Source organism: Haemorhous mexicanus, chromosome 13 (genome assembly GCF_027477595.1).
Source record: "Haemorhous mexicanus isolate bHaeMex1 chromosome 13, bHaeMex1.pri, whole genome shotgun sequence".
NCBI classification, from domain to species: Eukaryota; Metazoa; Chordata; class Aves; order Passeriformes; family Fringillidae; genus Haemorhous; species Haemorhous mexicanus.
In genome coordinates, this window is record NC_082353.1 from 7,302,212 (window position 1) to 7,326,189 (window position 23,978).

General features: G+C 39.4%; 1 protein-coding gene across 2 annotated transcripts in view; it reads left to right on the top strand.

The window, feature by feature from the left end:
* TRPM1 (transient receptor potential cation channel subfamily M member 1) overlaps positions 1-23,978 on the top strand; it is a 95,759-nt gene that overhangs the window by 22,896 nt on the left and 48,885 nt on the right. The window lies entirely within an intron of this gene.

Genomic DNA, 23,978 nt, shown 5'->3' on the forward strand with positions numbered 1-23,978 from the left:
AAAACACGTTGGGGTGGGACCTTGGGGACATGAATCTGCTCCTGACTGCAGATGTTAAAGTCCCATGGTGTGGTATCAGTAAGATTTACAACTGCTTATGTCTTCTGTGCACTTTGAAATGAGTGCATCCTGCTTTTCCCAGAGCACAGGCAGTCATGGAGCTTGATGGACTCTGGCAAATAGAATGTTGCCTGCACTCTGCTTGCCCCTTATGGGGGTGTATGCTCTTATTTTTTTTTGTAGTCCAGGGTTGACCAATTTGATTTCATTACAAAAGGTGGAGGATGATGGACAGGTGTGTCATTTCATGTCATTAATTGTTCCATTTCAGAGCCAGTTTAAGGGTCTTTGACTTCCATACTGTGACAAATATTCATTTGTTGTCCAACAGTATCCTGTGGCCAGAGATTACCGTACTTTCCTCCCTCTGTGCTGTTTTAGCCCACATGCTTACACAGATCTGATCCAGGCCACACAAACCATTGAATCAGCTCAACTGATGAAGCAGAAAACTCCAACATGAGACAGGAACCTTCATAATTTGTTTAAAAGGTTTCCTGATGTGAGACTACACTCCTAAAACCACAAGCTCTTTTGGAAAATCTGTTCAACTTGTCACAGAGTTGTTGAAAGTGCCAGCATGGTGTGTGTCTCTGTTTCCCAATCTAGTGGAAATGGCCCATGAAGTGTTATAGAAACACAGTAGGGGCAAGAACATCAGCTTAGTTGCCTGATTTTTCAGCTGGGGTTAGTAGTCAGCAGCTTCTGTTGCACTGATTGCTTTCATCTGGCTCTTGAGTGCAAATGTCCCTTTGGTATTGATGACTTGTGAAAATCCAGAGTGGTCCTTAAAGTGCACCAAGAACAGTTACAGGGAGCTCAGACATCTTAGAATCACACATCCAAAGGGACTGAGTCAATTGAGTTAATTCCTTCCTCACATTCTGCACTGTGTTTTGAACAGTAGATTTGTTTTCTAATTTCTGCCTTTTGAAGAGTATGTCCCTAGTTTTGTTCTTTGCTGACCAGAACAACAAATTTCATGCATATCTGTGTATCAATCTCTTCCACATTGTTTTGCTTCAGCTTTCCAGCACAGTTTTTTGTGCCTCCTGTAACCAGCTGCAAGCTGGCGCCTATGCCAACTTTACTGAGGCACAAAGGGATGAACCTAAAAAATATAATAAAGAGAAAAGTATGACTCTCTAACTGAATCCTGTAAATGAGTGGTTCTGAATTGACCTCACAGTTACAAATCTGCCATCCCTGTGTATTTTTCTGAAATGGATCTCTGTTTTCTCAGCGTTCTCATCCATTTTCTTTTTCTAAACCAGACTCTGTAACAAATTCCTGGCTGATGTCTTCTGGAGCCAACTAAATATTTCCTAGTCAATAATTAATTAGTTGTTCTTTTAAAGCACCTTGTGTCATCCTCATTTCTTTTTTGCCCTCTCCTAACTACCTCCTTTTGTTCTCATTCTGCACATTTTAGGCAGAGTAGTACAAAACAGATGCATTGAGATACTAGTGAGAATTCATGAAGGTTATATACACCATGCCTTATCTACCCTCATTCCCTAATTAGTTAGAATATGACTGGTGATCTTATGGGTTGGTTGCTTTTAAAACCTTGTCACTCTCATCCTGGGGCTTGATGTAGGCATCAGCAGTTATCCTTTAGGGCTTCACCAGGCCTCTAACCCATGGTCTGCTGAGGACCATCTGCTCTTTTCATGTGCCTTTCTACTGATACCAAAACAATTTCCATCTGACTGCCCTGTGCTTTGCACAAATAAAAACCTTTCGGGCTGCTGCTTCGAAAGTAGATTTACCTTCAATCACCATTTATTAAATCTCTGTCCATTAAAAACCATAGCTTGCAGAAGCTGTGTGCATTAAGCCTGATTATAGAGTCAGTAGAGAAGAGGGAGGGGGCCAGCAGTTGCTATCAGTGGATTGCCTTGTTTTTCTGCTTGGCTGGCTGCTGGTAGCACTTGTGACAGGGTCCATATCGGAACAGAAGTCTCATTATTTGGCTTTGATTTTGTTCTATGCATTTGTCTTGCTTTTCATTTAAGCTGTAATTTAATGATTGCTGGCTTCAGGAAAAAACCTGCTCAGGCTACGTGAGTGAAATCAGGGTTTTCTTTGATGCTGGGGTGCTAGTTCCATTATGGAGGGGATTAAGAAAGGAAAGTTCACAGGTTCCTTACGGAGGATGAGTGGCTCCTTCAAACGCACTTCCTTTAAAGGCTCAGCATCTGGATCACAGAGGGTAAGTCTGCAATTACCCAAATAGTACAGCCAGAGGGAAACAGCTGGAGGCACTCTTTGGCCCTTTTACTTCTAACAGCTGGTACTGTTATAAATGACAACTATTCCCTTTGTGCTTGTTTAAGTCTCAGAGGTATCCGTTGTGTTCATTGCACTGGTTCTAGCAATTAATCTTATTCCTGTTACAGGAGTTCTTTCACGAGCTCCCGTCTTAAGGATCTTTGGGTTAAATGTCACTGTACAGGGCTAGCCTGTAATTATTCCTATCCATATCAAAATAATTTTAATGACTATTGATACTCAGTGTTCATCACCAATTTAGATGCAGTAAATGCAAAGACTGGTAGGATGTATACAAGATTTTTATATGATTCACTGAACTACAGATGGCAGATTCTATAGAGTATTTGCTGTATAGGTTATGAATGAGAAAGCAAGGTAGGGGAAAGAAGACATGAGTGACTGCTTTGTAATGTATGAGCTCACTGTTGTTATCATAAGCTTGCAGGTAGTAAATGAATAGTAAGAATTCATTTCTTAACTGTTTTCAAGCTATTGAGAGAATTTACGTACATATTTTGTTCACAGATTGATAGATTCTTTTTACAACAAGTACGGACTAACTTCAGCTCAGGATTACTTACATTCCAGCTCAACTGGCCTTTTTCAAACTGATTCCACTCAAATAATCAGATATAGTTTTTGTCTCCCTTTTGAACCCCTGCAGCCCTCTTACCTCTAATTTCTGCTGATTGCCATCACAGTGTTTGAGTCAGATTCTAACTAAAGGGGTGAAAGGAAGTTTGAAGCAATATGAACTGAGAGAAAAATGCCACACAGGCAACTAAGTATGTATTAAATGTTTCCTTCTCTAAGGAGATTGTTCTGTACTATGTGCAATATTGGTCATAATCATCTGTGATTGCAAGAGAGTGTATGTCTGTGGCTGGGGGACTTCTTCAGCAGAGCCTGATGGTCATGGACCATTACTAGGGGAATTCCAAGCACCATCTCAGAATGAAGTAATTTACTGATTTACAGTGATGGTTTTTATGTACTGACTCTGGACCCTAGCCCTTCTCCCTGCTAGAGGTTGTCAGGCTGCATGTAATACCTGTATTACAGGCCCAATTACAGACAATAAATGCTAGGTGGAAAAAGAAAATGCTTCAACTGTAGTTTCCTTGGCACTGGGACCAAACCCAAACATTTGGAATCAAAACTGGAGGTGTTTGCAGTGGGTTCATTTTTTCCTCCTTTGATGGATGTAAGGCAAAGTGGCAAAATGAAATGTCAGGTAATGCTTAGCAAGTGTTACTTTGGGTAACTTTGCCTATTGCTTGCACAGTTTCATCCTGGTGCCTCATGACAAACCAGGCTGTCCTTCAATAATCTTGAGTTTCATGAATGAGTGTGTATTCCTTGTTTTGTCCTCCAGATGACTCCCAGCTTCATAGGCTGGTAGTATTAACTTTATTTATTGAGTAATACAAAGAAATAATGATAAAGGAAGTTGAAAAATATTTGCCTTTTAAAATGTCCCTAAGCCTGCTTTGATACTGCAAAGCATACAGCATTTTACTTCTTGAAAGGAATAAAGTCAGAGTAAAATACCCAGGCAAAAATTGCCTAATTTTGTCCCTCTGTTCCCGTGGAAAAGTCTAGTCAAGTGAAGGTAGAAGGAACACAGATCAGATTTTAATTTTCTTGACTACTTATTATAAGAAAATGTTGTCTTTCAAAAGCTGAAAATTCCTTTCATGGCTTGCTCGTTTTAATCTTCCTTGTTCTTTTGGTGTTTATTTGCTTTAATGTTCATCTCAGGAACAGAAACTTTACCTTTTGTGAGAAAAGGTTATTAGAGTTGAGTAAAAAACTAGATTTTATGCTTATTTAATAGGCTGTGAGTGTTACTTCTGCCAGAAATGATGTGGGCTGGCTCTATGATGTCAGTAGCATGCTGTCATCATGCAGGAAGTGAAGTGCTCATCTCTGGGAGTCAGGACATCTCCAGGCAGGAAACTGGGCACTGTTGTGCTTGAGAGTATTTTGTATTGAACATTATGAAATATTCGTTACAAAATTTGTAATTAATGTTTTGTATTGAACATTAATTTTTGCTAATGATACAGCTGAAAAGGGGAGTTGAAACTGGTCTAGAATGTGTGTGCCTTGTAGGGGTGTAGTGCTTTGGGATAAGTCTGGAAAACCTGTGCAGGAAATGGTTAATGCCATGTGATTGAGGTTTATAATGAAAGTTTCACCTGCAACTCTAATTTTTTTTCCCTTTTGCCACTCTCACTCTTGCTTTTTTTCTGAGGAATGTGTAACAGTGTGTGGTCCTGGCCCATGAATTTTACTGCAGTAGTGTTGGATACCAAGACTACTAAAAATGTATCCTTAGCTTAGCTCTTTACTCTGCTTAGCTTTCCTGTGTAGTCTCCTAATTTTGACAACAGTGCTGTAGAGGAAGATAGAATTTTATTTCCTGAGCAGTTTTACAAAATCAGCTGTTGCTACTTGCTGTGCAATTAAAGATATAACTCTCTACCTCAACAGAGAATGCCCTAAATGACGTGTGAAACCCATGATGTTTAAGAAAGGAGTGTCCTTGTGTCTCTGTGTTTTGATTTTTGTCTTGTAAACATCTCAGTTTATTAGCAAAAGAAGCAGCTTATCTGGGCGCACATCACTGCTCTGCTTTTCCCACTAATGGGAATTACTTCAAATTACTTTTCTCGTACTAAACAATGCTTTCATCTCTGCTTGCTATCTCCATTGACTTGATCTAAATGTCTTTAAGATATACCTACCATGACTCATTTTCTGTTCCTCTGCAGAGAAAACCATTTTATTGAAACAACTTTACTCTGCATTTATTTCTCTTTGCCTATAATTCTTCTATGCTTGTAAATTCTCTGTGATTATCTGTATAAGGGTATATTCAGTACAAGCCATCCAGATGCTCAGATTTAAGCTTTTATAGAGCCACTAATGTATTTTATCACTGTCTCCTTCCTGGCTACCAAATGTAGTACAAGAAATTACAGTAATGCCTAACAAAAAATTTAAAGAACACTTTATCTAAATGCAATGGAAAACCTTAAAAATCTCAACAGCACTACTATAGAAAGTATAATGGATCTTTGTGATATCTTTAAGGAAGTGCAGTATTACCCAGTGGTTTATTGGAAAAACTTCCATAGATTACAGAGAAGATATTATTAGACCTTCAGACTAAGGCAAATAACTTGTGCTATGTTTTGTAAATGACCAGACAAACCAGTGATGAGTACATTCACTTAGACCAGAGAAAATGTAGCTTCTTGGCAGAAAACCAATTTTGTCTCTTCTTTAAGTCACTGTTTTGATCTGTCTTACCATTTGCTAATGAAGCTTGAAAATGGGTGTGAAATCCCTTGAAGTGAGGTACAGTTGTTAATATCAAATTGTATGTTTCATGTGCTTTCTTACCATAATATTAGACTTCAAATAGGAAGAAAAAGACTAACAGGATGAATTCAGTTTCTGCTCCTAAACTATTAGGCAGCTGTGATTCCTTCCAGTTACATACCTTTTGATGGTTTAGGTTTAGCATGGTCATAGGTATACTTGGAAGTTTTGTGCAACTAGTGAATATTGCAGTTATGGTTAAAGAGATCCTTTGGTAACAGTGAAATAATTTTCATACTCATTCCTTTTGAGAGTTTCAAGTTTTTCCCCCAAATTTCTTCTGTGATTAAGACATTTGCCAATATTTCAGTCAGCGGCTCAAGAGATAAAGGGGCTGTATTTTTTACATTTTGCAATCAGTTGAGTGATGGAAGTGAGAAAATAACTGGGACATAATAAAATTCATTTCTGAGTATGTAAATGTTGATGTTCAAAAAAAGAACAGGGCAATAATTAAACTTATCACAGGTAGACTTTCATGGCCATAAGGGGGAATGGAAGCAGACTCATGTCTGAAGAGCAGGCAAGGAAGCTATCAGTTGCCCCTTTTCAAGTGAACAAAGACTGTGGTTAGCAACCTGTGCAAGGTCCTGAGGTGACACACAGCAACACAGCCTGTGCTCCTCTCTGTAATGGTAGAAGGATTGGAATAATTTCTATCAGAGTAGCTGTTTTCTTAAGAGAAACTGAAATATGTTATAGTTGGTATATAACTTTGTCCAGTTCTGACAAATCTTTTCTACAAAGAGCATTCTGCAGGCCTCTGTCGCTTCCCTGCCCTGGATCAGCACTGGGGTGCTTTAGTGTTGATTGGATATTGCTGTGTCCTTCAACCTGGATAAGAAAGAGCATTGTGAAAAACATCTATAACAGAGTATGTGTTAGACAGCACCAGCTGATCTGAATAGGAATTGGAAATAATTCCTTTAACGCCCTAAGCAGGATGTAAAAGTGGCCAAGTGAGTTATAAGGCTTTTCACACCCTCCAAAGGAAGAATATCAGGAGAGGATTTGTCCAATTTGAGATGTAGAACCAAAAGGTTCTCCTTGGCACGTCTGTGATCTTTTTCTTGACATCCTGTCTCTTCTCAAGACAGACACTGCAAGGTATGGCTCTTAGGAATCTCTCTGTTGTCAGGAATTGTTCCTAAGGACTCAAGTCTCTGTTCTGCAGGAATGACTCATCCAGCATAGCCAGGCACGCAGCATTGCAGCAAACCCAGTCCCTACAAGTCAGTGCATTGCAGACATCCAACAGAAGCAGCTGGTGTGTGTATTCAGTGAGTAATATCTGATCTGTAGCGCAAAGGAGAGGTTACCACAAAGGCATGGAAGCTTGCTGCTCAAGATAGGATAGAAGCATGGAATCAGTGACAAGACCTCTTGCACTGTGTCACTGTTAAAACCGCAGGTATCTCTAGCCAAGGTGCTGCCCACACACAGCTGCTGTGTCTTGGTGGCTTTCAGCAAGGTGAATACCATGAGTTTTGTGGGAGCTTTTTTAGTTTAAGCCCAAATGTTTGGCAAATTCTTAAAACTGCTGGTAGCTGTTACTTACAAGGAGCATCTCATAGAACATCTGGGCAAATACTGCATAACCCCCAGCATTTACAGCCAGTGCAGCCTGTCCCCCAGCTGGATATGTAGGTGACATGACTTCTGTACAGGACTCATGGCATGGGCTGAGTGTCAGAGTCATCTTGTGAGTTAAGGGATAATGTTTTTTACTTTTCAGCAATATGCTGTTGTTCTGTTCAGCAGATTATATTCACTTCTGGCAACTGTGGGACTTGCATGCATTTGTGTCTTTTGCAACTCTGCTTTGCTGCCAGTTTCCCAACATGAATTCCACCTAGTCTCACCCAAAAAAATCTGCCATAGTTGCTTGGTTTGTGCTGCCCCTGTTGCTGTTTCTTGCTTACAGCATCTGTTCAGTGCTACATGCAGCACCATTTACCAGCAGAATTATCATTGAAACAGAACAAAAATTAATGTTACTTGATGTCAAGATCCTTCTGAAAAGGTGGAGGCATTTCTCTGGTAAATTAACTATTCTGAAGACAGAAGGATGATAGAAGAGTTTGGGACTCTCTAAGGATGAAAGACACTGCTAAACAGCCAGAATTACTCGTGTTTGGTGAATGCATGTCAGCTCATCTCATGGCAGTATTTCAGTGCTCAGAGCTAGTGATTTAGGAAACACACTGACTTTGCACCTTTCAACAGCTCTGTTCAAACCTAAGCCTGACAAATACAAACAAAAGATGTCTGATCTGCTTCTGGGAATGAGAATAATCAGGATTTTGTAAGGATGGCTCAACAGAATAGTGAAGTGAAATCAGAACTAAATACAAAAGCATGTACAAAATTCAACAGCAAAATCAAAAGATTCTCAACTTGGGATACTAAGTGTCAGGCTAAAAAAATTATAAAAGATAAGATAAAAACCTAATTTCCAAAACTAGTGATCTCAAGCTGACTTGCATGCTTCTGTACAATTTGCAGCTAAGCTGCAGAACATCTTAGTGGAAGATACCATGCTGACTAAAAGGCAGCAACATAATTTCACCTAAATCCCAACAATATTACCTCTGGTCCACACAGTCCCTACCTGAAGTATCTCCATGTAGGAGCAAACTCTGAGGGAGAGGAACTACATCTTTCCTTGTTCTGCAGCACTCCCTTGACTGTGCTGTTCCAGCTCTGGGCAGCACAGATTTCTGGGCTGACCCAGAACAGCCTCACACCTCACCTCTGAATTTAATGGACATTAAATGGAAAAAAAGTTGTCAGCTCACAAGCAGTACACCTGATTCCCACCTGGATTTTCAATCTTCAGTTTCATGAGCAAATCCCCATCTATAATTGAAAATATTTAGGGCCTTCACTTCAATACAACAGAGGTAAATTATTAAGTGATTAAAACATAATTTCAAAACAGTAAACCCTAGGCTCTGAGCACTGATCCAGCTAATCACATGCTGAATAAATCTTTTAAAAAGCTTTGGAATTTACCTTTTGCTCTTCAGTACCAAACTGAAAAAGATTTTACGTTTGCAAAGATACAACATAAAAATCACCACCAGGAATCTAGAACTGGACAAAGATATTTAGTACTGATTGTGAACATCAAGCTTAAAACCAAATGCATTCCTCTTGACCTGTCAGTCTCTGTAAAATACCTCAAGAAATAAACAAACATGGAAGTTAATGATTGTATTGTATTAGGGTGATTGCACTAATGATTGTATTAAGAATAATCTTGGGTATTGTGCATCAGAAACAACAGAGGACAAACCCCTGAACAACTCATTGCTCCCTTTTTTGGGGAAAGGAATTTTTAATACATGACCTGCAACAGGAAAATCAGGGAGGAGGGAAATTAAAGTCAACTAAAACCACCAGAAATAAAAATTGGAAAAACATTTCAATGTTTATTCTGTTAAAAAATTGCAAACAGTACATATAGTAAAGCTTAGTAACCACTGCTCACTTTCCACTGGTAGGGGCTTAAGCAGCTATTAATCACATGAAAGTAGATAGTAAGGAATATTAATCCATACCAGCTGTTACATCTTTTACTGTGTGCTATTATTAGAGATTAATCTTTATAGAAAAAGGCTGCCTTTTCATTTCATTTCCAGGAGGACATCATACAAGCTGATACTTTTTTACAGCACATCTTCACAAAGAGTTGAAGCAAGAAGGTACTGATGATGACATGGTGAAATTGTATTCAACTTCATCCTCAAAATCTAAGCCATTTATACTTAGAGGAGATACTGTCACTGTAGTCATTTGATTACTTAATTTTTATTGTGACTGCAAAAAATTGCTTTTATAATTTCCGATTTACATCAAAAGAACCAGAATATTCTCGTAGTGATATTAAATCTTCTTTTAAGGAAAGTTCAGGGCCAGGCAGTTTTCTATCTTCAGTACCTGTGAATTAATCCAGTTTAAAACTTCTAACATGATCTGGCTGATGAAGCCTTAATGAGGAACATCTAGGATTTTAACAGATTTTTAACAAAGCAGAATCAAAACTGTGAGCATAGAATTCTCTAATGAAGCATAAACCCCTGTCAGGTGAGCCAGGGTGTTGGAAGAGCAATTGTTTTAATTATTGGATACACTTCACAGGTGACTGCATTTCCACGCTCCAGAGAGATTCCTATTGGATCACATGTTGATGGAATGCTATTAAATTCACAAAAAGCATCACTCTCCTCCAAAGAAGTAAAATTTCTAGCAGAAAATGCCAGCATTATCCATTAAAGATTATGAGATTAGCATGAAGAATAATCTTCTAATCAGTTTCTTGAGTTTTGGATAAGATACTACCAGCTGCACTAAGGAAATCAGTTGTCATAGTTACAGAAAAAAAAAATCAATATTCTCTATACCTGCAGTCTCCTTATTTTCTTAAATGCAAGACTCTTCTCTAATTATGTCACAATTAATCATCAGGGTATCTCTGGTTTTTTACTCATTTGACATCAGACTGATGTTCCAGAGTAAATGTGTGGTGGATTTCTAGCACAGCCTAAAAGTGAGGAAGCATCTCTTTAGTCTGGGCTGGGCTGAGTCACTGCTCTCCCACTGTCCCCTGTAATTCCCTCAGTGTCTGCTCAGCAACCACTGCTCTGTCACCCTCCCCAGCTTTGCTCAAGTCCTGCAGAGGCTCCCTTTTCTTGCTGCCCATGTTCTGCCTGGCCAAGCTGATCTGCCTCAGCCTGGGCAGTCTGGCATGTACAGCTGCCTTTCACAGCCCCTGCTGCCTCTCTTTAATCCCCCCCACCCTCCTTTTCATCTGCTGATGAACCAGCTGTTGGTTATGTAACATTGCTTTCCAGGCCTTTCCCACTCCTCTCAAGTAAGTACATTCAAATATTGCTGTTTCCTCTCAGCTTCATGACACTTCCCAAGAACAGCTGGCCTTCTGATTCCACCCTGCTAGTGCCTGTCTACAGGACTTCTCCCAGCTCTAAAGTGGATTAAGTGCTAACCCTGCAATGACACTTCTGCTGCTCAATAGCAATAATTTGCCTGCTAACAGCTGGCAAAAGCACGGGGCAGAAAAAAGTACTGACAGCACAAAAACTAACATACATACTAGGAGGTAAAATTGGGCCCCAAATGTAAGCCCTTAAGCAGGTTATCTCGTGGCTTACTTTTTATTTCGAAAGAGGCTTGAAGCAGGGGGTTATGTGATCAGAGGAACATTAATCAATTTTAACCAGCTCTAGCTTGTCTAACTTTTCCATTAACATGGATCATAGAAGTTGCACTAGAGATTGGGACCTACATACAACAGAAAACTATTTCTGTGGACAAGACACATAAAAAACCAAAGGAAAAGGGAGATGCCCAATTTCACCAAGTAGCAACAAAACAGTGAAGTTCAACTGCTGATACAATCCATCACATTGCCTGTGAAATGTCCCCTTTTCAACACTTGCTGAGTCTTGCTTTACTCAGCTGCCTATGTTTTTAATTTCATTTTCAATTCTTTAGATTAAAAGACTCTCAGTCACTTGCAGAAGTCATGCTATTAATGCAGAGTCTGAAATGAAAAAGCATCAGAAAGTTTTTGTTCTCTGAGGCAGTGGTTGATTCTTCAAACTGGAAAGCAGTAAGTACCCCAGCCCACATCCCTCATTGTAAGATCAACTAACCTACTACTGCTACATGAAACATGAACTAATATCACTTTCTTGGCCAAATGAGAGAATGATTTAGAAAAATTGTTTTATCCTTTGTTTATCCAAGCTTGTGTTTTCTAGGCCTCTTACACTGACATTCTGCATCTCCTGCTACTGGAAAATGAGCCACCTCAGAAGCACTCTAACATGCTTTTGTTGTTCTCTCTGTTTGAAAGTCAGAGATTTTCAGTATTCATGAGCATTTGTTTCAGTTTGTTTTAAGCATCCACTCTTGATAGATTCCTTCAACAAAACTACATTTAAAGTAAAAACTGCTCAAGGCTTTCTGTTCTCATTTTTCTCTGTTCAGAGCAGCATTAGGCTTTTAGATCTTGTGGTAAACCAGGCAGCTGGGATAAGGAGGATCCTTGTAGAACCCAGGGGCAGGCAGGCTCAGTACCACACTGATCTCCTCTAAAAGGGTTTTTGGTTTTGGTTCCCCCCGCAGGCACACACCACCACGATGCCCCTCATGGCCCAGAATGCCTGATCTCTGCTGTCCCTGCCTCTTGGTGCCTGCTGAGGGCTGTGAGCTGCTCAGGCAGGTTGGCAGTGGGATCAGCCCTGACTGTGTGTGGATCCTGAACCTTTTGGGCTTGTGCAAGTACAGCCACCTCCTGAGAGCCTGGGAGGAGGAGCTGTGCTCCAGGAGCTCAGGATTCTGCTGCATTGTGCATCTCATTCAGGAAATAGCAGAAGGAAATAACTGGCTTGTTGGACATGGCTGGCCCAGCACATTTGTCATTAGTGTCCCACTCCAGTCTGTGGCCTGGTTAATTTTAATCATTGCTTCCCTCTCCCATAATAAATCCTATGGTATTAATGTTTTGCTGTCGATAAAGCATTAGTAGTTAGAATAAATAAACCCACTAATGCAGTCTCTGATCTTTCTGACATTCACCTGTGCCACTCAGTAGGATTTCTAAATGTTTTTTCATTTGAATTACAGATGTTCTGAAGTAATGTTTTTCAAGCACTGAGGGAGAGCCTTGTTGCCTTTATTTTGTATAACAGCATATTAGAAGGAAGGCACAAGGGCACTTGAATTTAATTGAAACTACTTGAATTTAAGCTGTTAGTGCCATTTTCCATCCTCTCTGGCCTCTAGCTGCTGAGGAGGTCTCTGTTAGGCCCTTTAGGATACTAACCCTGGGAGACACCAGGAATCTGAGCTGGTACCAGGTGTGTTGGTTCAGGCATCTGACTAAGCATTTAGAAATTCTTTTGTTAGACAATAATATGAACTGGTCCCCACAAAGCCCTGGTAATCTTATGGGTCTAGTTCATTAGCAAACTCTGCCTGAATCAAGAGCTAGAGCAAGTCATCTTGCTGTCACCTTGATTTTTTTCTCTGAAAGGAAACAGGCTATGAAAATTTAATTGAATGAAGATAGTGGGGTGGTATTTAACTTGGTCAAATTGCTTTGATTTTCATATAATTGTCATGTTGAGAAGGTAAAATATTCTACTGATATTAAATTTTCACTAGTTTATGCATGTTAATATGACTCTAGTGCTCTTCAGAGTGTTGAAATGGGCAAGTGCTTTTGTTTTCTGTGCACAGGCACAAAAACATCAAATGCATTTTACTGTTTTGCTAGAATAGTACTTAATTTAGAGCAGATTTGAGTAATTTAGAATGAAAATATACTAGTAAAACACTTTTATGTCAACCTATGTTATTGTTGCAAAAATGTAAATAAAAGATGACTTGAAAAGGACATGAAAATTGGGCTGCAAACCTATTTAATTCCTGTACACAAAATAAAGAAGCTGTGTTCAAGTTGCTTTCTGGAGCAATATGTAGAGAAACAGATGCAGCTTGAATGAGAGAGAGTGTGTTTGCAGTTGAAGCTTTCAGTGATCAGAATTACTAAACCCCAGTTCCAGGAGAATTGACAGGCCCCAGTTCATGTAATCTAATAATTCTAAAGGAGAGGTGATTCCCAGGCTTTCTGGCAAAGTTACACAACACTCAAAGCTGATTTCTTAGAACTGTTGTGTGGGCCTAACCTTAAGAGGTGTTTAAAATGTACATTATATTTTGTTGTTTGCTATATGCAGCAGGTATGAGTCCTTTTCCCTAGCTGCAGCGCTTTTACATTGCTATTTATAAACTTATTTATAAAAACTTATTTATACAGTTTTATACTTATATAACATATAGTATAACATATAACACGTATATATACATATGTATATATATACACACAGTTATATACTTATATATACTTACATTTATATACTTATTTATACAGTTACTAACCAGAATTACCATTAAAGCATTATTCAAATAACTGCTATGTGAATACCCATTATTTCTTTAAACCTCCACTGGCTAAGTGGCCTGATGAGCTTGGAAGAAATGTAGGCACATTTTTGTGAAGCTTTTGTAATTACCAGCAAAAAGCAGTGACCTCTGCCCTGTGCTGATGGAATCCATTACTCAGTTCCACAGGACAGAAGTTAGCAGCTCTCCTTCTGCTCTGTTCAATTAGGAGCTGACACAGGTTAATGTCCAATATATCCCCGAGATGGATGATGAGATTGGGAAAAACCACAGCATTTTCTGCTTTGGGCTTCAGAGCTTTTTGGGTTCAATGTGTTCATAGGCACAGGCACCAGCTCAGCCTGCTGAGGAATGTGTCACCCCACAGTGTTTGCCTCTGGGCCATCCAGTGCTGAGGCTGGGGAGCAGCTCCAAACCTCCCTGTCTCCCACAGCACAATCAAGGGCACAGCAGAGGCTTCCCAGCCACCTTTGGCATTGCTCAGGCAGCCATTCTGGCATATTCCCCATCCAGGGGCAAGCACATGATGAACAGGGGTGTAATGAAGCACAGGGTCTGTCTGTCCAGTTCCACTGGAGTTCTCTGTCAGGCCACAAACAACCTCAGTGCCCTGTCTGAATAGGTGTTTGAGCCCCTGGTTTGTTCCTGCAAATTGTATTGGAAAAAGTGCTCAGTACCAGAGAATTCTCCACCAAATCTCATTTATCAGTGGATGGAAAGGCAGGATTTAGGTGCCACCTTTGCTGGTGTGTTTCCAGGCTTATGCAAGGGGAGTAACAGTAGGTCAGAATAAGAAAGTGTCACCTTCCTAAGGCTTTCCTGGCCTTCACCACGTTAATGATTTAGTCTTCTTTCAACAGCCAGATGTACTTGGATTAATCAGCCACTAGATAGAGCTGTGTTATATAGAAAGGACCTCACTCTGCAGTATTACATTAAAATTTGGTTTTCCCTACTAGTGAGCCAAAATAATGGATCAGTTGTTGCACAGGACAGATATCAGATATGACAGGAAGCATTCTTTTTCCAAGATGCAGTAAATTCCCCCTCCATCCTTAATTATACAATAGGATCATGGATCTTTTCCAAGTGTACTTTATAATAAGACTTCAGTGAATAGTCCCATTTAATTCCTATACATTAATTATTAAATAAGGCATATCTTTAAATTACCCCAGCAGTTAATTTTTAATAAAGCAGTCATCATAGAGCTGTTTTATCATGACTGTGGACAGGAACTTTGAAATCAAAGTTTATATTACCTTTTTGATTTTTCGTTTCCCATATTCCCCTTCTCCCTTCCTCCTCTCTCCAGTGCTGAGAAATGCTCACATATCGATCAAAGGGCCATAAACATGAGAAAAAGGAATTACCTGAAATATTATTTAATAAAACTCAGAACAAGCTTGCTTTAATTAATACTTTGTGTATTTTTATTCTAATTTATGTAAATTTATAGTGCTAAATTTCTGAGATGGATGTGTTTATTATAAAATATCATTAGCAAAACAGCTAGTGATAGGTTTGGTCTTTTGACTGTGTTTAAGATGTTATTTACCAAATTTGTATTGAACTGGTACTAACTATACTGTGTGCTTGACGCTGCAGAATACACTTTCAGTAAGTCATACTGAAAGATTTGCAAAAGTTATGTGAAAGTTGACAATGTGTGGATTTGGCAGCTTCTGCTGGCAGCAAGTGCTGCTGTAAGAACAGGATAGAAACAACCTCCCTTCAGCAAAAACTACTGATGGCATCCTATAGCTTCAGCAGGTACAGGCACAGACATTGTACAGATAATTCCATGTGTATTCTGGCTCTGGGCCTCAGCTATGAACAGAAAGAAATACCTCTGGGTGTTCCTTAGTGGCACATTCTGTCCTTGGCCCTCACTGGAACAGTTCCAAAGTGCAGGACTGGCAGCCAGTTCAGTGGGTGAATGTCCTGCAGCCATGGGGCCATAACAATGAAACAGTTTTCTAGCAAATTCATACATTTGATTTTTCTAGATTCAATTTTTCATATTCCATGGTTGACTTAAGCAGAGAGTCCATAATACACACTTTATCAAACACAAGCAAAAAATTTTAATAGCCAGTATTATGAGTGTGTATTTGATTTCATTTTGTTCTCAATTCTTGCCAATAAAGTGGCACTCAGCCTGCTGGTTGAGTGGATTTGTGATTCTTTCCAAGGATCAGCTGTGGATTAGGGAAGTGCAGCTGGTGTGTTTCTCATGCCAAGTGGTTTGGGCATTTTTTTTTATTTTAATGTCCTTTTTGAAATAAATCCTGCCTCTTTTCCTTTGCCTTTTCTCGGGATTTCATCTTGTTCAGTAGTAAACTTTATCCTTTATCAAACTGTGTGTTAATGAGGCTGAGCAAACAGGCATTGTCCAAATGACTCTTTACCTAAAGGTGAATTTAAAAAGATGTTCTTTGTTTAGTTTAACAAGGAAACTTCTTGTTTAAGGAGTCCAACTCAGTTGGGAGTGAAGCTGCTGGTGTAAAATGCCAATGATCTTACCCTGAGGCTGGTATGCACTAGTGTACAAGTTCTTGAGAGATAGAATTCGTGAGACTTCTGTCTGATAAAGCTTTTTTCATCTGCAGAGCCACATGGTAGTGGCTAGAGCTGTAATGTAATACTTTCACTGCAGTATCAAATGTTAATTATTTTGCTGCCCATGTAAAAAACATGACTGAAGAATAAAAACAACCCAAACTTAGCAAGTAATTGCACCTCAGCCATCAGAACATGCAAATTCACTGTTTATATTTGCAGATTTTCCAGTCATGGTACTCTTGGTACCGGTAATTGTAGAAAGTTATGGAAGCAGTTGAGGGGGATAGATCCATTTTAGAGTTCCCTGTCCATGGATTCATTCTGTTGAGTCAGTGCTGGTGCTGGCAGAATCCTGGCTCTGTGACTGGGTCCCTTCACCAGCAGAGATCTGTTAGAGACACTAAAGGACACGTAATGCCTGTTTTTATAGGGGTGATGATTGCTCCATGAATGTAAAAGCAGCACATCAGCCATCTCTGCAGCAGTTGTCATCAGCAGCCTCTGTTGTCTGAAGGACTAACATGAGTATTTGTAAGAATGACCATTTTTGCACTTAAAAGCAATAAATAGATAGGATGAATTATGAAGAATGCTAGTGACTTCTAACATGTCCAATAAGTATATAGCAGGGTACTCTAAACCTTATTCTCTGTGTAGATATATCTGCTCAATGCAAATCTCAGTTTGATGATTGAGTATCTTGGCTCTTGGCTCCTGTTTGGACTCATTTACAGTGATAAAAAGATGCATTTACTCTCAAGAAGTTCTCAGGTGACATTTTCACTCTATTCTCTTTCTCATACAAAACAGTTCCTTCTTGGAGAAGCACACAGTAACTGGCACATTTCAAGTTCTTCACCAGACCAGTCTGAAAAGCCATGTTCCAAATTCCACCTTTCTGTGCTGGGAAAGTGAGGAGGTGTTTGGTTGGTGTAATTTGGCTGTGCAGCAGAGCATGTGGAATTACAGTGTGCTTTCATCAACTCCTGCTCATAGCATTGGGTTCTGCATCTGCTTTATTCAGTTGTGCATTTCAGTGCTTGAAAGCATTGATCATAAGCCTTTCCTTTTGAAAGGACTCCTTTAACCTGCAGCCTGTAACTGTAAATCAAGGTTATTGCTTTCTTGTTCATAAAAAGTGCAAAGTGCTGTATGTTTCACGGGTCTTTTCCCAGACAAACAATCCCATCCTGTTGTACACAGATTTGCTCACTTATAGTCCTGAAATAGCATTTTGATAAAATTAAGATTGCTGGCAGTACTTTAAATAAGGTGCCTGTTTCCTCTGTGATTCTTGTTTCAGAATGCTGTTTTCTTTTCCCTGTACCATTCTTGAATGGCTGCTGGGGGAAAAAAAGTAAAATATTGTGCTAATTCTTTATGCCAGTGAGCTGTAACTCTGTAGTAATCGGAGTTCAATGGAGCTGCACATTCAGCAAAGTTGAACAGTGCTGAGAACATGTCCTGAGAACGTCCAGCTTATCCTGAGCTTTGCAACTGAAAAGCACAAATCATCTTACCTAATCTTTCATGGGAACTTCCAGCCTGAAAAGCCAATAAAATAAGCACACTGATGGTTTCTTATCATTCCCTGAAAAGGCATTCTTTTGGCTTTAGGCATAATTTAAGAATATCTATATAATTTGGATAGATATCTCTATTAGAAGTGTGAACAAAATAATGAATGTAGTAAAGAGAGTTTTACACACACACAGGAAGAATCCAAATTATTCTGTGCAGTGAATAATACATGGACAGTACCTTTATAGTGACTTTTGTTAAACCCCTCAGTGAGGCTGGATGCCCCTTGACAAGGATCTAGTACTCTCTGGGACTTGTTCAGGAAGCCATTTAAGAAGAAAAAGGAGTGCATCATTTCAGGGTTTTTCAGAGCTGTGATAGTTTGGGGACAGAAGAGGATTCAAGAGATTAATAGACTTCAGCCTGTACCTGTCAAACCACAGCCTTACTTCCAACTAAGCTAGGAAGAGAGGGGCAAGCACTTCCAAGGACATTGAGATAAATGCAGTGGGATCTGTGGGAGTACTCTCTGAAATCTTGGCTTTTAGAGCTGTAGGATAAGAGAGCCCTGTTCAGGTCTAGTGGAATTTATCAAGAAGCCAGTATGCAACACTTCTATATGACTTTCAGTAAAAGAGAGACAGTGTCATAATGGGCAAGAAGGTCCTAAACAAGCCCAGGTGGCAAAAAGTTTAGACCAGAAATAGGCACTTCTCCCCCTCTCCCCTCCCTCCTTCCCTCCCTCTCTCCTTTTTTATTCCATGCCACTCTCCCTAAGTGGAGTGCTACAATTTTGCTGAATGAATAAATACCATGAGGGTTAATGTAACCATATTAACTGGTAAGTGTAGGGTCCAAACAGAGTGCCCCCACAATGTTAGTTATGGTCCCCCTCCCAAATGAAAGGGAAAGCAAGAAGGGAAGCCATCTAAGAGAAATTCTCATGGGCTCCAGCCAAAGAATATCTGAAAGAATTTTTAATTTAGAATTAAATAATTATTAATTAAGAATTTTCTTGATTAACCAGAGTACTGCAATTCTGTAACTTGTTGTGATTTAGCTTTGATGAAATATGAGAAACATTCACTCTTGAAGAGCAGGCTAAGGAGATTGATACCCACTGGGTATTCCAGCAGGATTATTATGGAACAGGTCTTGGAAAGGAGGTAATGCCCCAGATTTCAGTCTGCCACATGAAAATAGCATAGATGTGATTGCCACACCTAAATTACAAGAGGATTGCTAAATGTTTTCAAAAGTGTGTATATTGTATGGCATATATACTTTAATCCATATATATGAGGTCTGTGTACACTTTGCACTTCACAAACAAACTAAAAAATCTGTGTCTGACTTAGCAAGCTCTCAGTCTCACTTAGCAGGGCATGATTGGAAGCCTAGATGCTTTTGATCAGGTATTTTGTACTCCCACATCTCCAGTATTCACATCTCAAATTAGATCCAGCAGGGTACCAGATCTTTTGTAGTGAATTTATATTCCTTATAATCTGCTCAGATGAGTCAGCATGGAAATAGGCATAGAGATGTGGTCAAGTCTTCCCATATAAAGCCTGTTAGTGAGTTTCATTAGAAACTCTGTTTATTTATTTTATTTTAAATTTCAAAACGTCTGCTTTGCTCTAAAACTGTGTTCTATGTTCAGTGAACTTCCCTCACACTGGTCAAGTCAGAAAAGCAGTCTTGTGATGAGTATGGCAGTAGCACAGGGTGGGAGGGTGAGCAGCAACATCTTGACTTTGAACTCACTTCTGTTTTTTCTTTTGCTATGAGAAACATGTCAAGCAATTAATTTGACAGCCTTCCGTTGAGAATAAATTAATTTATTGCAAAGTATACATTTGTTCAGTGTCAAGTATCACTCTCAGCTGTTGTTCCAACAAACAACAGCTCTTGGACTCTAACCTCTATAAATATTTTGCTATTTAACCTCCATGCTGAAGCAGCTCTGTTGGCCACCATCGACAGTTCCTCTCCAGCTGTTTCTGTGATGGTGCATGGGGCTGGATGTGTGCCCTGCACAGCTCTTTGGTGCACTAGTAATAAACCTTAAGCTCAGCAAATTAATGCATTGGTAGAATGGCATTTAGGGTTAAGTTTAGGTGGGCTGTCAGCTCTGCTTTTGTGCTTGATGCTGCTGTACAGGATCACCAAGTTGTTTAAATTGCCACAGTCTTTCTAGAGGGATATAGTACAGCTTGGACCTGCCATATTTGAAGATGCTGTCCTCAGACAAAGAGAACTTGAAGACTGTCTTGAATAGAAAGATAGAAGATTGTCTATATAAGTTTACCTGCTGACTTACATACTCTGGCATTTCAAGGTGAAATGATGGTATTGTAACCCATGTGTTTCTTTTCTCTAAGTGCTAGTCTGAGGAGAAAGTTAGAAATGCAAGTTTAAAGGGTAAATCATGCATGTCTCATGGCATCTAATGAAATTGAGTATTTACTCAGAAACACTTGCATTTTTTCAGCCACTGCTACATTTGGTAGCAGAGAAAATACTTGCATTAAAATGTAAAACTAAATACACTAGGGAGAAAATTCCTGAATTCTTTTTTAGTGGTTATACAGCTGAAGATTACTGAAACTGAATAAGATTTAGAGATTTCCTACCCTTCCCAGTAATGCTTAGAAGAATTATTAACTTCAGAATCCCTCTAACAAGAGCATTTGCTGCTTGCTGGCATTTCTGTTTTAATTACTGGGGGGAACATAATGTGTTTGACAAAGCTGAAAGCTGCAATGCCTCATACTGTTTCAGCCACATACTGTGGTTTTAATTTATCTTAACCCATATTGATCAGTGGGACCTGAATTTATGACAGCATATTTCCAGTCAAATGTCCCATGATTCCACAATGCCTTCAAGCTGTTTGGCTTAGGACTAGCTCTAACTTGACAAACTTTAATCAGCAGGTAAATAGCTGAGTAGGGCTAAGTGGGAGTTTGTACATTAAACTCTTCAGAAGAACACAGCTGGTGAAACAGAGAGTGTTCTCTTTATTGTAAGGACACTGGTTTGTGCATACCTGGACATATCACTGACTGTGAGCAGCTTTCTGGGTATGCCATAATTTTGTGGCAATCTGTGGGTTCATCATGGCTGTAAATTAGGTGTGTGTGTAAGCATTTACAGAACCAAGAGTTAAATATTTACAGAACCAAGAGTTAAGCAAATGCCTTTGTGTGAAAAGCTGGATATGAGCAGTGCAGGTAGGAGAGGAGTTCAAGTGCTCAGGCCCCTGTGGAGCTGCTGGCATGGATGGCACTGCTGTGTTGCTGCCCTGAGTGATCAGCACTTTTTTCTTCTCTGTCACAGCTCATCTTTGCTGTCAGTTGTGCTTAAGCAGAACACACAGTTCATTGCTGTTTTTTCTGTACAAAGCCCCTCCAACACCAAAAAAAGGGGGTGGGGGAAGGAGAATTGTGAAATGTATGCAATTGCCACTGTTGCTATGTGAAGTGTAAAAGCTTTCCCTTAGGGAGGAGTAGTATTTGTGGCACTTGACTGTATTACAGAAACACATATCAGTGGGTGAAACCTTGCCAAAAATAACTCATTTCCCTCACACTTCTCACAGGATCGAAGAGCCTTTCGTACATTAGCACCAGATTAAAAAAAGGCTGTGTCAATTCTTGTCTGTTCTGCTTTAAAAATAGTCTTTCCAATTCCAATCACTTGATATAACTCAACAGGAGTGCTGCAGATGCATTCAGAGTTGAACCCAGGCAGTAAAGAAGGCAATTATTTAACTTAGTTATACATCTCTGTCATCCAGAGAAGAATTGCAGTGATAGTATCACAAAGCTGAAAGAAACAATCAATTTTATTTTATAGTCCTGTCCATCTAAAAGCACTTATTCCCTGCATAAGCAGCAGTATAAATTTTCCAGGAACTAGGTGTTTCCAATGGACTGTAGATTGGGAGGGAGGGAGTGGATTGTATAAAGGAGAGAATAAGGGGAATGCATTTTTTATTGCTGGTGGTTTTATCAGATCCTACTTAAGATCATGGTACAGTTGCTGGGGATGATAGTCTGTACTTCAGACTAGACAGATCATTCCATTCCATCCAAACCCATTTTGTGCAGAGATTATCACATTTCAATAAATGTAGCTTGGGTTATAGGAATCAGATTGGGAATTAAGCCATTTCTCACCACTTCTGTTCATGGGTTATGGTGTTAATTGATTACACTTCAAGGCTGTGGAGTTGTTGTTTGTATCAGCTGTTCTACACCCAGAATGCCTGGCTTATTCATCACTGGTAGAAAGAGGGTTTATGGTCATTTTGCTATCAAACTGTTTCTTCTTTGGGGTTACATTTTGGCTTTTATGAATGAATTCAAGTTTTATTGGAGTTCTAGAAGCTACAGACAGTGCTGTGCTTAATCCCACAGTGCAGTGAGGGAGGTGCCAGCCCTGCCTTGCCTGTACCACAGCCACCTCACCAGCAGTTGCAGTGACATGATGATTATCTCATCTTTTCTCATCTATTCTGGCAAGTTTAGCTGTGAAATTTATATAAATGCTCTTCAAATTCTCACTAGTTAGTAGTGGTTTATTCTGTGAAACCCTGGTCATTAGTTCAAGCTTTAATTCAGCTATAAGGGAAATAGAGGGTTCCTTGAGCTACAGTTTTTCTGTGGTATGACAACAGGTTTGGCTTGTAAGCAGCATTTGGTTCCTCTCAAATGATGAAACTTGGATCCAAGGGGATTTTGACACTGCATTTTGTGGTTTTGCCACCCTCTCCCCTTCTTCAACATTTTTGAATTATGTCCCATTGTAATTACTGCTCACTCCTTTGTGACTTCGGTGTTTATAATTTACTGGGACATTTCAAGTTTGGATTTGGTCTGATCATGACTGTGGAATTACAGTAAATACCTTAGGTGTTTTTCATGAAGTCTATCTCAGTTCCTACTCATGTACAGTTTTACAAATAGTCTTACACAAAAAAACTAAGACATTGCATCTTACAGTGCATTTTGGTATCTCAAAGTTCAGCTCCCACATTTGCTATCCATTAATTTTACTTTTGATCTGTGTGTACATGACTGTCTATATGATATGTCCTGAAAGCTCTTAGAGAATGCTACATAAACACTGCAGGAGAATAAAGTTTTCAGGGGAAAACTTTCCTGTCATACTATTTGAATTCATTTGCTTTTATTAGGAGAGTAGTTTCAAGACCAGTAAGTATCTGATAAGAAATGGTGCATGGTGTTGATTTCATTGATAGACACACATTTGGGACACGCCAGCAAATGCATGAGATCAGAGCAGTGTCATGTGTTTTATCTTTTTGTTAGAAAGGCTGTTGGCTGCATTCAGTAAGTGAGCTACCAAACATTCCAAACAAAACTTACCACTTGGGAAAAGTTGTGTGAGCCACTCATTATTCCTACATAAATATAACTGATCACCCAGGTATTGGATTGACAGCTCTTGTAATAGAACCTAGTCATTTTTGAAAATAAACAAGTTGCTTGCTATCAGTGAAGCAAGAATATTTTTATTTTGGTGGTGGGAATAATAGGGGTGTGGTTTGATAGTGAAGGATGTAATTAAATCTTTTTTGGTATGGACTCTTCATTGTATATGAAAATACTGTTTAAATCAGTAAAACTAAATTAATGAGTTCTTCCTTGCTGCTTACTCCCTGTAAGCATATGGGTACTGTTGGAAACCAAGGGAATTTTTTTCTGAGACAGTCACAGTGAGGGCAGCAGAGATGCATATCTTTATCCCTTTCCTTCACAGTGCATTTATATCAAGCCATGTCACAAAACAAACTCCAAGTGCTGTGAGCCTTCCCATAGTATGAGTGCAGGCATCCATGAAAACTATCCTTTGTCTGGTGGCCTTTTCTCTGAGAATGTAATTTTTTTCACTCATGTGTGTTATTCCTTTGAACTCTGAATGAGCACTTTGGCTGAACTTGGCAGAATTATACATTTAGAATTAAATGCCAGCAGTTTCTTCCTCTTACCATGCAGAATTTTGTCATAGGCTTTTCAGACAGTAAGCACAGCAGACAGTGTGCCCTTAACAACAGAAGTGCACATTTATTAGGTTTTTAGCCAACTTGGTTATGGTTTATTTTACACACATTGTGTATAAGGCCCTTTGCTTTTACAAGG